The sequence below is a fragment of the Rhinopithecus roxellana genome, chromosome 1 (genome assembly GCF_007565055.1).
Source record: "Rhinopithecus roxellana isolate Shanxi Qingling chromosome 1, ASM756505v1, whole genome shotgun sequence".
Classification (NCBI taxonomy): domain Eukaryota; kingdom Metazoa; phylum Chordata; class Mammalia; order Primates; family Cercopithecidae; genus Rhinopithecus; species Rhinopithecus roxellana.
Window position 1 is genome coordinate 190,201,654 of NC_044549.1, and position 12,208 is coordinate 190,213,861.

Genomic DNA, 12,208 nt, shown 5'->3' on the forward strand with positions numbered 1-12,208 from the left:
GAGGAAGTCTCTCAAAACTAAGAGGAAAAGGTGTTTTCCCCACATCAATCCAGCTTCAGAGACATTCTGTTAGGGACATATGCCCCTTCCCCCTAAAACAACAATGAAGTGTTCTGTGTGCTCACAACAAAGCTTTAAAAAAAAAAAAAAAAAAAAAAAAAAAGGTAAAACAGAATTAGGCATTTTTATAAAACTTGATTAAAAAATAGTATTTCAAGCTGTATGGTCACCAGAAGTACACAGTTATCAAAAATGCAGACACTTCACTTGGTATCTCCAGCACTTTCAGCTTTCTGTGCCTGGTCTGTTTGGGCATCTCCATTTTTTGCAGGGTTATTCCCCTTGCCAGCGTCAGCTTTTCCCTTTTTCCCTTTGGGTACCTTCTCTCCCTTCTTTGCAGGGGCCTTTTTACGTTTGGGCTCTGGCTTTGGAGGAGCAGGTTTAGCAGACAACCTCACGGATCTTCTTTGTGGTTCATCCTTCACCTCAGCTTTATCTCCTTTAGCATCCCCTTCAGCCTTTCTCTTGGGTATGGTGGCAGCATTGGCAGGACAGGCACAGGGTGCGGGATGCAGCGGGTCGTGGGCTTTGGTTGGTCTGGGGGTCATTCTCCCCTCTTCACACTGCTCCATCAGTTATTTCTTAATAAAATCAGATAACACAATCCTAGCAACTAGGAAATTGAATTCAAATTTTGAATTGCTCCAACTTTCCGCTAAGCGTTGTCTAGCAGACACACCAGAAGCCCAGTGACTTGTTGGAATAGAAGGAATGAGTTCTGATCACTATGTGTGAGACATCTTTGTTCACATAAAGATGGAATGCGAAAGACAGGTCCTACTTTTCTTTTAGGCTACATTTCCTTATTCATAGAAGGATGCCCTAGACTTCAGGATGTGGGAAGTATTTTCTTTACCTTCATTATCCCAGACCAATGAGAGGCTTTTAAAATCATAGACTATTAAAGAATCATGATCGACCGGGCACTTTGGGAGGCCAAGGCAGGTGGATCACTTGAGCTCAGGAGTTCAAGACCACCCTGGGCAACAAGGCAAGATCCCCATCTCTACAAAAACAAAAAACAAAAAAACAAAACAATTAGCCAGGTCTGGTGGTGCACACCTGTAGTCCCAGCTACTTGGGAGGCTGAGGTGGGAAGATCACTGGAGTCTGGGAAGTTGAGGCTGCAATCCGCTGTGATCGTGCCACTGCACTCCAGTCTGGACAATAGTGTGAGACCCTGTCTCAAAAAAAAAAAAAAAGAAAGAAATCATGATTTTTCAGGTTTACAAAAGTATATTTTAGACTTTTTTTTTTTCCAGATGGAGTTTCATTCTGTCACCCAGGCTGGCGCAATCTTGGCTCAAAAAACAAAATCAAAAACAAACAATGATGAAGCATAAGACATCATTCTTTGATCTGTTTTGCCCTTCCAGAAGGAAATTCTTTCTGGCCCATCTTGAAACTCTGCCTCCCAGGTTCAAGTGATTCTCCTGCCTCAGCATCCCCCGCAGCTGGGATTACAGGGACCCGCCACCACACCCAGCTAATTTTTGTATTTTTAGTAGAAATGGAGTTTTGCCATGTTGGCCAATTTGGTCTGGAACTCCTGACTTCAGATGATCAGCCCACGTCAGCCTCCCAAAGTGCTGGGATTACAGGCATGAGCCACTGCGTCCAGATAATTTTTAAAAATACTGATATTTAATGTATGGAGAGTTTGAAAGTTTTGATCGAATTTGATAGTGAGTTTCTGAGTTAAAGAAATGAAGCAGTACATGGGCATATTGCATGATGGTGAGGTTAAAAATAGAAAAAGAAAAAAAAAAACAGCACAGAATAACAGAAAGAAAGCCTCACTAGGAGCTGAGCTCTGGTCTCATTTTATGTATCTCATTGAATTTCTGTGTAGACTCAGTTTCTCAGTCCCTCTGGGCCTCAGTTTCCTCATCCATGAACAGAGGGGCTTAAGCCAACTCATCTGGAGGGACCCTTCCCTGAAGATCTAGGAGTGGATAAGATGCTTAACCTACTACCATGTTAAGAATCATAATGTGAACGAAAAGCTACACATCCTTGGTAGCTTTTCTTCATGAGAAATAAATTGTTCTTCATGATGACAATCAGAAATAAATTGTCAAGTTTAGGATGATAAGACTTATGAAGGATTCTTGAGTAGGGAATCAAATGCCTCATATTTGGCAGGAGCATTTGAGTTTTATCAAAAAAAAAAAAAGAAACTTTTTGTTTCTTTTTTTGAGACAGAGTCTCACTCTGTCACCCAGGCTGGAGTGCAGTGGCACTATCTCAGCTCACTGCAACCTTGCCTCCCAGATTCAAGTGATTCTCCTGCTCAGGCTCCCGACTAGCTGGGATAACAGGTGCATGCCACCACAGTCAGCTAATTTTATATTTTTATTAGAGGCAAGGTTTCACCATGTTGGCCAGGCTGGTCTTGAACTCCCAACCTCAGGTGATCCACCCCTGTAGTTTCCCAAAGTGCTAGGATTACAGGCGTGAGCCACTGCACCCGGCCCTAGGGCTATTTTGAGACTCAAATACCTTCAAGGTGCTGTAAAACATTGATAAATCTCAAGAGGCAACTTAAATAAGGAAAAACAAAATTAAAAACAAACAATGATGAAGCATAAGACATCATTCTTTGGTCTGCTTTGCCCTTCCAGAAGGATATTCTTTCTGGCCCATCTTGAGTCAGTGCTCTTCACAAAAGAAGTAAATAGAAAAACTGTAGTATGTATTATTTCAGAATATTACAGGTCCAAGGGGTCTGATAATTTAATAGATACCTTCATTTTAAATTTCATGTTTGAGGCTGGGCGCAGTGGTTCACACCTTTAATCCTAGCACTTTAGGAGGCTGAGGTGGGCGGATCACAAGGTCAAGAGATTGAGACCATCCTAGCCAACATGGTGAAACCCCATATCTACTAAAAATACAAAAATTAGGAGTTCAAGACCATCTTGGGCAACATAGTGAGACCTCATCACTGAAAAAAAAAAAGTAAAAATGAAGCCAAAAACAAAACTGGGCATGGTGGTGCATGCCTGTAGTCCCAGCTACTCGGGAGGCTGAGGCAGGAGAATCGCTTGAACACAGGAGGCAGAGGTTGCAGTGAGCTGAGATCACACCACTGCACTCCAGCCTGGAGACAGAGCAAGACTCTACCTCAAAAAAATAAATAAATAAATAAATAAACAAATTCACATTTGAGGGAGCCTGTGCAAGCCTACTCTGGCTCAGGAAGCTACTGGATAATAATAAATAATAATAATAATATTTCAAATTTGAGTTAGATTTGCAGATTGTTCTGTAACTGACATATTAATCAAAAGTAAATCAAAACTCATTGGAGATTGATATCTTAGTCCCTTCTATAATTAAAAATAATTTTGTGGCCGGGCGCGGTGGCTCAAGCCTGTAATCCCAGCACTTTGGGAGGCCGAGACGGGCGGATCACGAGGTCAGGAGATCGAGACCATCCTGGCTAACACGGTGAAACCCCGTCTCTACTAAAAATACGAAAAACTAGCCGGGCGAGGTGGCAGCGCCTGTAGTCCCAGCTACTCCGGAGGCTGAGGCAGGAGAATGGCGTAAACCCGGGAGGCGGAGCTTGCAGTGAGCTGAGATCTGGCCACTGCACTCCAGCCTGGGCGACAGAGCGAGACTCCGTCTCAAAAAAAAAAAAAAAAAAAATTTGTGTTTTTGACACAACTCTGTGGGGTTTAAAAATTATATTTTTAGTTAGGTGGAAAAATCAATATAAAATACCAAGTATATAGTATACAAGAGTCCATAGCTACTGTGGTTTTGGCTTCACTCATACTTTTTTTTCAGTGACAAGGTCTCACTATGTTGCTGAGGCTGGTCTTGAACTCCTGCGCTCAAGCAATCCTGCTGCCTCAGCCTCTCAAAGTGCTAGAATTATAGACATGAACCACCGTGCCTGGCCCCATTTATACTTTTTAATGAGAAGAGCATACAATAAGTTGAATGATATGAAATTGCTATCTTCATAGGTCAAAATTTCATTTGGTTTCACCTAGTAGCTAGTAACTCAGTTTATTTAAATGTTCTTATCCTGTTACTAAATAACTTAATTTTTCTTTCTTTTTTTTTTTTTTTTTTTGCTGGAGTGCGACGGTGTGGTATCAGCTTACCTCAACCTCCGCCTCCCAGGTTTGAGCAATTCTGCTGCCTCAGCCTCCTAAGTAGCTGGGGTTACAGGTGCCCACCACCATGCCTGGCTAATTTTTTGTTTGTTTTTGTTTTGAGACAGAGTTTTGCTCTGTTGCCCAGGCTGGAGTGCAGTGGCATGACCTCCACTCACTGTAACCTCCACCTCCTGGGTTCAAGTGATTCTCCTGCCTCAACCTCCCGAGTAGCTGGGATAACAGGCACCTGCCACCACACCAGACTGATTTTTGTACTTTTAGTAGAGACGGGGTTTCACCATCAGCCTGTTGGCCAGGCTGGTCTTGAACTGCTGACCTCAGGTGATCCTCCCACCTCAGCCTCCCAAAGTGCTGGGATTACAGGCGTGAACTTAAATCTTTAAGGAGGAAAAAAGTATGCAGTTAGGAATGGTGGGGCTCAGAGTTTATAACAGGAGAAGCCAGCTTAAGTCCATTTTTCCCAACCACTTAACTTAAACCATCAAAGTAATACAACATATATACAATTTAAAGAAAATCAAAGTACAAAAGGACTAAGAATGAAAAGTACTTATATCCTGCCTATATCCCACAGAAAAATATCCAAGATCTTTCAATCCTTTCAAGTTTTATTTCATCTGCTCTCTCTTTGGCTCTAAGCAACATGCTTATATACCTATTTTTCTATTAGTCAATTCCAAACACTATTAAGTCTCTGATATGATAAATGAGCTATTTGTGTATTGTTCCACTTTATCCTCCATTTATATTTTGTTAATCATAGTACTATTTTGTTATTCTGTTGGTGATATTTACAATTTTAAAACTTTTACTTCCAGTTCCACCACCTTATTTATTTGAGACAGAGTCTCTCTCTGTCACCCTGGCTGGAGTGTGGTGGTGCCATCTCAGCTCACTGCAGCCTCTGCTTCCCAGGTTCAAGCGATTCTCCTGCCTCAGCTTCCGAGTAGGTGGGATCACAGGTGTGCGCCACCACACAGGGCTAATTTTTGCATTTTTAGTAGAGATAGGATTTCATCACATTGGCCAGGCTGGTCTCGAACTCCCGGCCTCAAGTGATCCACCTGCCTTGGCCTCCCAAAGTGTTGGAATTATAGGCGTGAACCACCACGCCTGGCCTGCTGTCTTTAAATAGGATCTCTAAACTCCTTATTATGTATGAAAAAGAAATGAACATTTCCACATCTTCCTTCAACTCTCACTTCTCTATAGACCTCCTGCCTCTGTCAGCTCCACCACTACTTTTGTATTGTCAGAGTTTACAACATGGACATTTTGCTCTATGACTGGTCATTATGCTGATCCTAAGTATTTAAAGTCAATAAACTGTAATTATATTGTTTTAATTATGTAAATAGGATTCACTGCAGAACAAAGTGCATCAGTTAGAAAAGGTAAATCTCTATCGCTAATCTATGCCACTAGAAAGAGAATGCATCAAACATCAGGGCTGAATGATTACATCTTCAAACACTCAGTTAGTGTGCTTTATATCTGGAACATAGTTTTCTGCTGTTTTTCATTGCTTTTCCTTTTGCTTCTTAACAAAAGAAGCACATGCCTTCATCATAGGACTAAATTTATCCAGGATCTTAATCCCACGCTCCATGGCACGGACTCCACTTTCTGCTTGCAGGCATTCTTCTCTGTTGGAAAGCAGTTGCTCGCTTGGCCTGCCAGACAGCTGTCATTCTAGGCCTGCCTGACATTGCACTCCTGGGTTAGGACTAGTTTTTCTTGGATCCCAAGTTTTTCTCATTCTTGGATTCCTTTGCCTTTTTAGTGGCCTCCTCTTAATTGATTTTTTTTTTTTTTTCCAGAAAAACTTTATGAGACATGAGTTTCCTGAGTTCTGACATGTCTGAATATGTGTGGCAGCTTGACTGGGTATGGTATTCTGAGACGTATTCCTCTAAAGGCGGCACTCCACTGTCTTCTGGCCCTGAGTGTAATGGGAAGACTGGTGCTGTTCAGACATTTGTTCTGTTGTAGTTGGCCTGTTGTTTGTCCTCTGGAAGCTTTCAGGATCTTCTATTAGTATTTTCTGTACTGTAAAATCAAAAGGTTATGGTTAAGTATGGGTCTATTTTTATTTCTTTTTTTTTTTGAGACGGAGTCTCGCTCTGTGGCCCAGGCTGGAGTGCAGTGGCCAGATCTCAGCTCACTACAAGCTCCGCCTCCCGGGTTTACGCCATTCTTCTGCCTCAGCCTCCCGAGTAGCTGGGACTACAGGCGCCCGCCACCTTGCCCGGCTAGTTTTTTGTATTTTTTAGTAGAGACGGGGTTTCACCGTGTTGGCCAGGATGGTCTCGATCTCCTGACCTCGTGATCCGCCCGTCTCGGCCTCCCAAAGTGCTGGGATTACAGGCTTGAGCCACCGCGCCCGGCCTATTTTTATTTCTTATGCCTGGCACCAGCATACATTTTCAGGCTGAAGACTCCTGTCCTTATCTCTAGGGAACTTTCTTCTATTATTTCTCTCATTATATTCTCCCCTGAATTTTCTTGTCTTTCTTCTGAAAACATATAAAGTGTCAATCCAGGAACTATTAGTTGAACAGCATCCTTCCTGGATTAACCCTGTATGTGTTTGGACTTCTAAAAATATTTTCAATTCCTTTTATCTTTCTGCTTTAGGCTTTAGGAGATTCCATTGACCTCTCTGTTCAGTCCTTATATTGATTTTTTAATTTTAGCAACTATATGTTTAATTTCCAATAATTTTCTTCATGTCACTGATTGTGCCTAATATATATGTATGTATATATATGAGTGTGTATATAGATATATACATACATATCTTTATGTTGATTACATATATATAATCAACATCTTACGGATAAAGTAACTTCTTAAATTTTCCTGCGGTCACTATTTAGAATACAAGAAAAATTCTCTTATGTCCCCAGAATTATCTGTTTCCTATGAAGTCAGCTTTTTAAAATACCTCCTTTTAAAAGTGTTAAATTTATACCTTCTTTTTATTTTTGAGACTGAGTCTCACTCTCAGCTCACTGCAACCTCTGCCTCCTGGGTTCAAGTGATTCTTGTGTTTCAGTCTCTCAAGTAGCTGGGATTACAAGCATGCACCACTATGCCCAGCCAAATTTATACCTTCTTTTGGTTATTTTTCAAATAAAAGAACCACGAAAATGTGTATCAGGAAAATTGGCCATCCTTTGTCCCCAATTTCTTTTTCACATCTGCTCCAATTTTTAAAAGCATTCTATTATGAAAAATTTCAAGCATATACAAAGCAAATACAGTATAATGAACCTCATGTACCCATCACCTGTTCATCTAAAAGAAAGAAGCTTAGGCAAAATTAATATAGAGAGTTTATTTAGGCCAAGGTTGAGAAGTGCAGCCCAGGACACATTTCCAGGTTGTCTAGGCGAGGGCTCCAAGGAACAAAGGAGAGGCTTAAGTTTTTAAAGAAAAAAGGATGGCCCGGCGCGGTGGCTCAAGCCTGTAATCCCAGCACTTTGGGAGGCCGAGACGGGCGGATCACGAGGTCAGGAGATCAAGACCATCCTGGCGAACATGGTGAAACCTCGTCTCTACTAAAAAATACAAAAAACTAGCCGGGCAAGGTGGCGGGCGCCTGTAGTCCCAGCTACTCTGGAGGTTGAGGCAGGAGAATGGCGTAAACCCGGGAGGCGGAGCTTGCAGTGAGCTGAGATCCGGCCACTGCACTCCAGCCTGGGCAACAGAGCGAGACTCCGTCTCAAAAAAAAAAAAAGAAAGAAAGAAAGAAAAAAGTATGAATCAGGAGAAAAGGACAATTGCAAAAGTTGTTCATCAGGAATTCACTGGTTTACAGAAATGAAGTGGCTTCAAGAGATAATGATTTAGTTCAAGGAGGAGTTTCATTCCATGGATTTAATTTCAGTGCCTCTCTGGGCCTGATAATTTAAAGGGGCTAGTACTTCCTCAGATTAAAAGCTTCTTTTTGGCCAGGCACAGTAGCTCACACCTGTAATTCCATATTTAGGGAGGTCAACTCAAGAGGATCGCTTGAAGTGAAGCCAGAAGTTCAAGACCAGCCTGGACAACGTAGTGAGATTCCCATCTCTACCAAAACAAAATAAAAATTAGCCAAATGTGGTCGGGCCTGGTGGCTCACGCCTATAATCCCAGCACTTTGGGAGGCCAAGGTGGGCGAATCATGAGGTCAGGAGGTCGTAGGAGTCCAAGACCAGCCTGGCCAGCAGAGTGAAACCCCGTCTCTACTAAAAATACAAAAAATAGCTGGGCATGGTGGCATGCACTTGTAGTCCCAGCTACTCAGGAGGCTGCAGCAGGAGAATCAATTGATCAATTAAACCTGGGAGATGGAGGTTGTGGTGAGCCAAGATTGAACTCCTGCTCTCCAGCCTGGACAACAAAGGGAGACTCCACCTCAAAAGTAATAATAATAATAATTAGCCAGATGTGGTGGCATGCCTGTAGTCCTAGCTACTCAGGAGGCTGAAGCAGGAGAATCACTTGAGTATGGGAGGTAGAGGCTACAGTGAGCTATGATTGCACCACTGCACTCCAGCCTGGGAAACAAGGCAAGACCCTGTCTCAAAAAAAAGTTTCCTCCTTTTTTTTCCACATACCCAGCTTCAATAACTCAACATTCTGCTTTTCTTTCTTTTTTTTTTTTTTTTTTTTTTTGAGATGGAGACTTGCTCTGTCACCCAGGCTGGAGTGCAGTGGCATGATCTATGATCTAGGCTTACGGCAACCTCCGCCTCCTGGTTCAAGCAATTCTCCTGCCTCAACCTCCCGAGTAGCTGGGATTACAGGAGCCCGCCACTGTGCCTGGCTAATTTTTGTAGTTTTAGTAAAGACGGGGTTTCATCATGTTGGCCATGCTGGTCTTGAACTCCTGACCTCGTGATCTGCCCTCCTCAGCCTCCCAAAGTCCTGGGATTACAGGCGTGAGCCACCTCACCTGGCCTACTGTGGAGGTATTAATAGTATTGGGTGGTGGAGGAGAGGTGGGTATTTGAATCCAGGTGCTGTCATTTGCTAGCTTCTTAACCATGGATGAGTTAATTTCTCTAATTTCAGTAATTGTAATTAGAGAATTAATTACAAAATTACCATTTTGTAAATGTAGTTCCCTCATTTACAAAATTAGGGAAACAGTACCTCCTAATTAGGGTATTTGTAAAGATTGAGAAATAAATCACACTACGCAAGTAGTACGGAGCCCAGGACTTAGTTAATTATTTATAAGAGATCTTTATTATTACTGTGGAACTCCTAAGTATCCTCTACAGGTAGGGCTGTCAAATTTGGTAAATAAAAATACAAGATAGGCCGGGCGCAGTGGCTCATGCCTATAATCCCAGGACTTTGGGAGGCTAAGGCAGGTGGATCACCTGAGGACAGGAGTTTGAGACCAGCCCGGACAACATGGTGAAACCCTGTCTCTACTAATAATACAAAAATTAGCCAGGTGTGATGGCACACACTTGTGATCCCAGCTACTCCAGAGGCTGAGGCAGGAGAATCGCTTGAACCCAGGAGGCAGAGGTTGCAGTGAGCTGAGATCGTGCCATTGCACTCCAGCCTGGGCGACAAGATTGAAACTCCGTCTCCAAAAAAACAAAAACAAAAACAAGATTTCTAGTTAAATTTGAATTTCAAACAGACAAGAATAATTCTGGGGGAGTAGCTATGTCCCAGATATTGCATGGAATGTATACCAAAAAAAAATCCATCATCTATCTGGACTTAAATTTAGGTGGGCACTCTGTATTTTATCTAGCAAAGTAACTTCTCCTTCAAAGGAGAAACTTAGAGTAAAATAAACTGACAGAGAATGTAACTGTAATTAAATTTTATGTTTCATCTGCTCACACTTGGTAGGCCAGTGGTTCTCAGTACACACACGATTTTCTCTTCCAGGTAATGCTCAACTTACCATATATCAGAGAAATAAATAGTTTCCATGTTTTGGAGTAGAATGTAAAAATGTCACCAAACTGAAATCTGTTGGATCTAGTTACTATACTGAACTAGTCATGTGTTTCAAAACTGCTTACTGAATTATATATTTCTATTTAAATCCTTATTTGGAAAACCATGAAGCACTAAATATGAAAGTCATATTAATGACAATTAAACATATACAAACTACAGGCTGGGCGTGGTGGCTCATGCCTTAATCCCAGCACTTTGGAAGGCCGAGGCGGGCGGATCACCTGAGGTCAGGAGTTCGAAACCAGCCTGGCCAACATGGTGAAACCCCATCTCTACTGAAAAATACAAAAATTAGCTGGACATGGTGGCTTGCGTCTGTAATCCCAACTACTTGGGAGGGTGAAGCAGGAGAATTGCTTGAACCCGGGAGGCGGAGATCCAAGCCACTGCACTCCAGCCTGGGCGACAAGAGCAAGACTCCGTCTCAAAAAATAAATAAACACATACAAACTACAAATCCTTGACAGCAGCCAATCTGTTTGAAACACTATTTCATAATATTCTTGTTTACCACGTTTTCTTTGTGTGCCAGGCAGTTATCAAAGCATGCTTATTATCAGCACACACACACATACATGCACACACATAATGTAAATGAAGTGGACAGGTTTTGTTTCGTTCTAAATATCTTCCATTTTACCTGAATGTAAAAGCCTGTTATGAACTCTACCAGTATTTTAGGTCTCCTCTAACCTGTAGTTATATTTGTAATGAGTTGAAAATAGTTAACTACTTCCATTTTTTTTTTTTTTTTTTTTTTTTTTTTTTGAGACGCAGTTTCGCTCTATCGCCCAGGCTGGAGCACAGTGGCCAGATCTCGGCTCACTGTAAGCTCCGCCTCCCGGGTTCACGCCATTCTCCTGCCTCAGCCTCCCCAGCAGCAAGGGCTACAGGCGCCGGCCACCACGCCCAGCTAATTTTTTTGTATTTTTAGTAGAGACGGGGTTTCGCCGTGTTAGCCAGGATGGTCTCAATCTCCTGACCTCGTGATCCGCCTGCCTCGGCCTGCCAAAGTGCTGGGATTATAGGCGTGAGCCACCTCGCCCGGCAACTACTTCCATTCTTTAATTCTTCCAATCTTGCCTATGATTTAAAGAAGTGCATTCCAGTCTGCTTGCATGGTGCTTTGCTAATTTCTAATACTGATTTCATGCCAAACTCTCCAAAATGCTTCTACAAATCTTTTGGTGTCATTGGCTCAAAATGTAAATGGATTTTGGTTATTTTCAATGTCATAATTATAAATTTAGCTTCTCAAGCGTGAAAAAAAGCACTTTATAGGAATGTATTTTACCACTTTTCCATTTGTGGGAAATATAATTCATTATTTCTTGCTTTGGTAAGAAAAGTGAGGAAAAAGGAAAATTTATCCATTTGCAGGCTGTTTAAACTTCCAGACAGATTATAATTCATCATTCCAAACAATAAGATGGCTGTTACATTTCTCCATAATTTTTATTTGCTAATAAAACGGAGGCAGCGCTTTTTTCTAAAAATAAAATAAAATAAAATAAAATAAAATAAAATAAAATAAAATAAAATAAAATAAATAAAAACAACAGACCCCCCCCCACCCCGTACCTTCTGTGCAAATTCCTATTAAGTCCTTTATCCTGTCAGTGAGTCTGAGGGCCCCGTACTCTTCAGCTCCATCTCGCGGAAGAAAACGCTATCGGCACCCTCCGCTCCGCCCAAGGGCCGCGATCTCTACAGGGGAGATGAAAAGCCGGCGACGCTACACAGGCGTGGACCCTCCACGAGTGTCCATTTCCTGTGGGTTAAGAGTAGGAGCGTCTGGGCAAAAGCTGGGAGCTTTCAGTTGCCAGGGCCCTTGGGAAAGCACGTATTTAGATTTCATTGATAAATTCAACTGAATCCGGAGAAAAATTATACTCCATTCACTGGCATATTTAGAACGGAATTCCCATTGACCCGAGGCTCCCGGTTGAATCCTTTCAAGGAGCCAAGGGAGGACGTTCTCGAAACAGCAGTGCACCATGTACACTGTGGGAGCCCCGCGCGATCGCCCGCAGAGC

The 12,208-nt window shown here is 42.2% G+C and overlaps 1 pseudogene; it reads right to left on the bottom strand.

Moving 5' to 3' along the window:
* Positions 1-263: 263 nt before the first annotated feature.
* On the bottom strand, positions 264-622 carry LOC104674073 (annotated as a pseudogene).
* Positions 623-12,208: the final 11,586 nt, after the last annotated feature.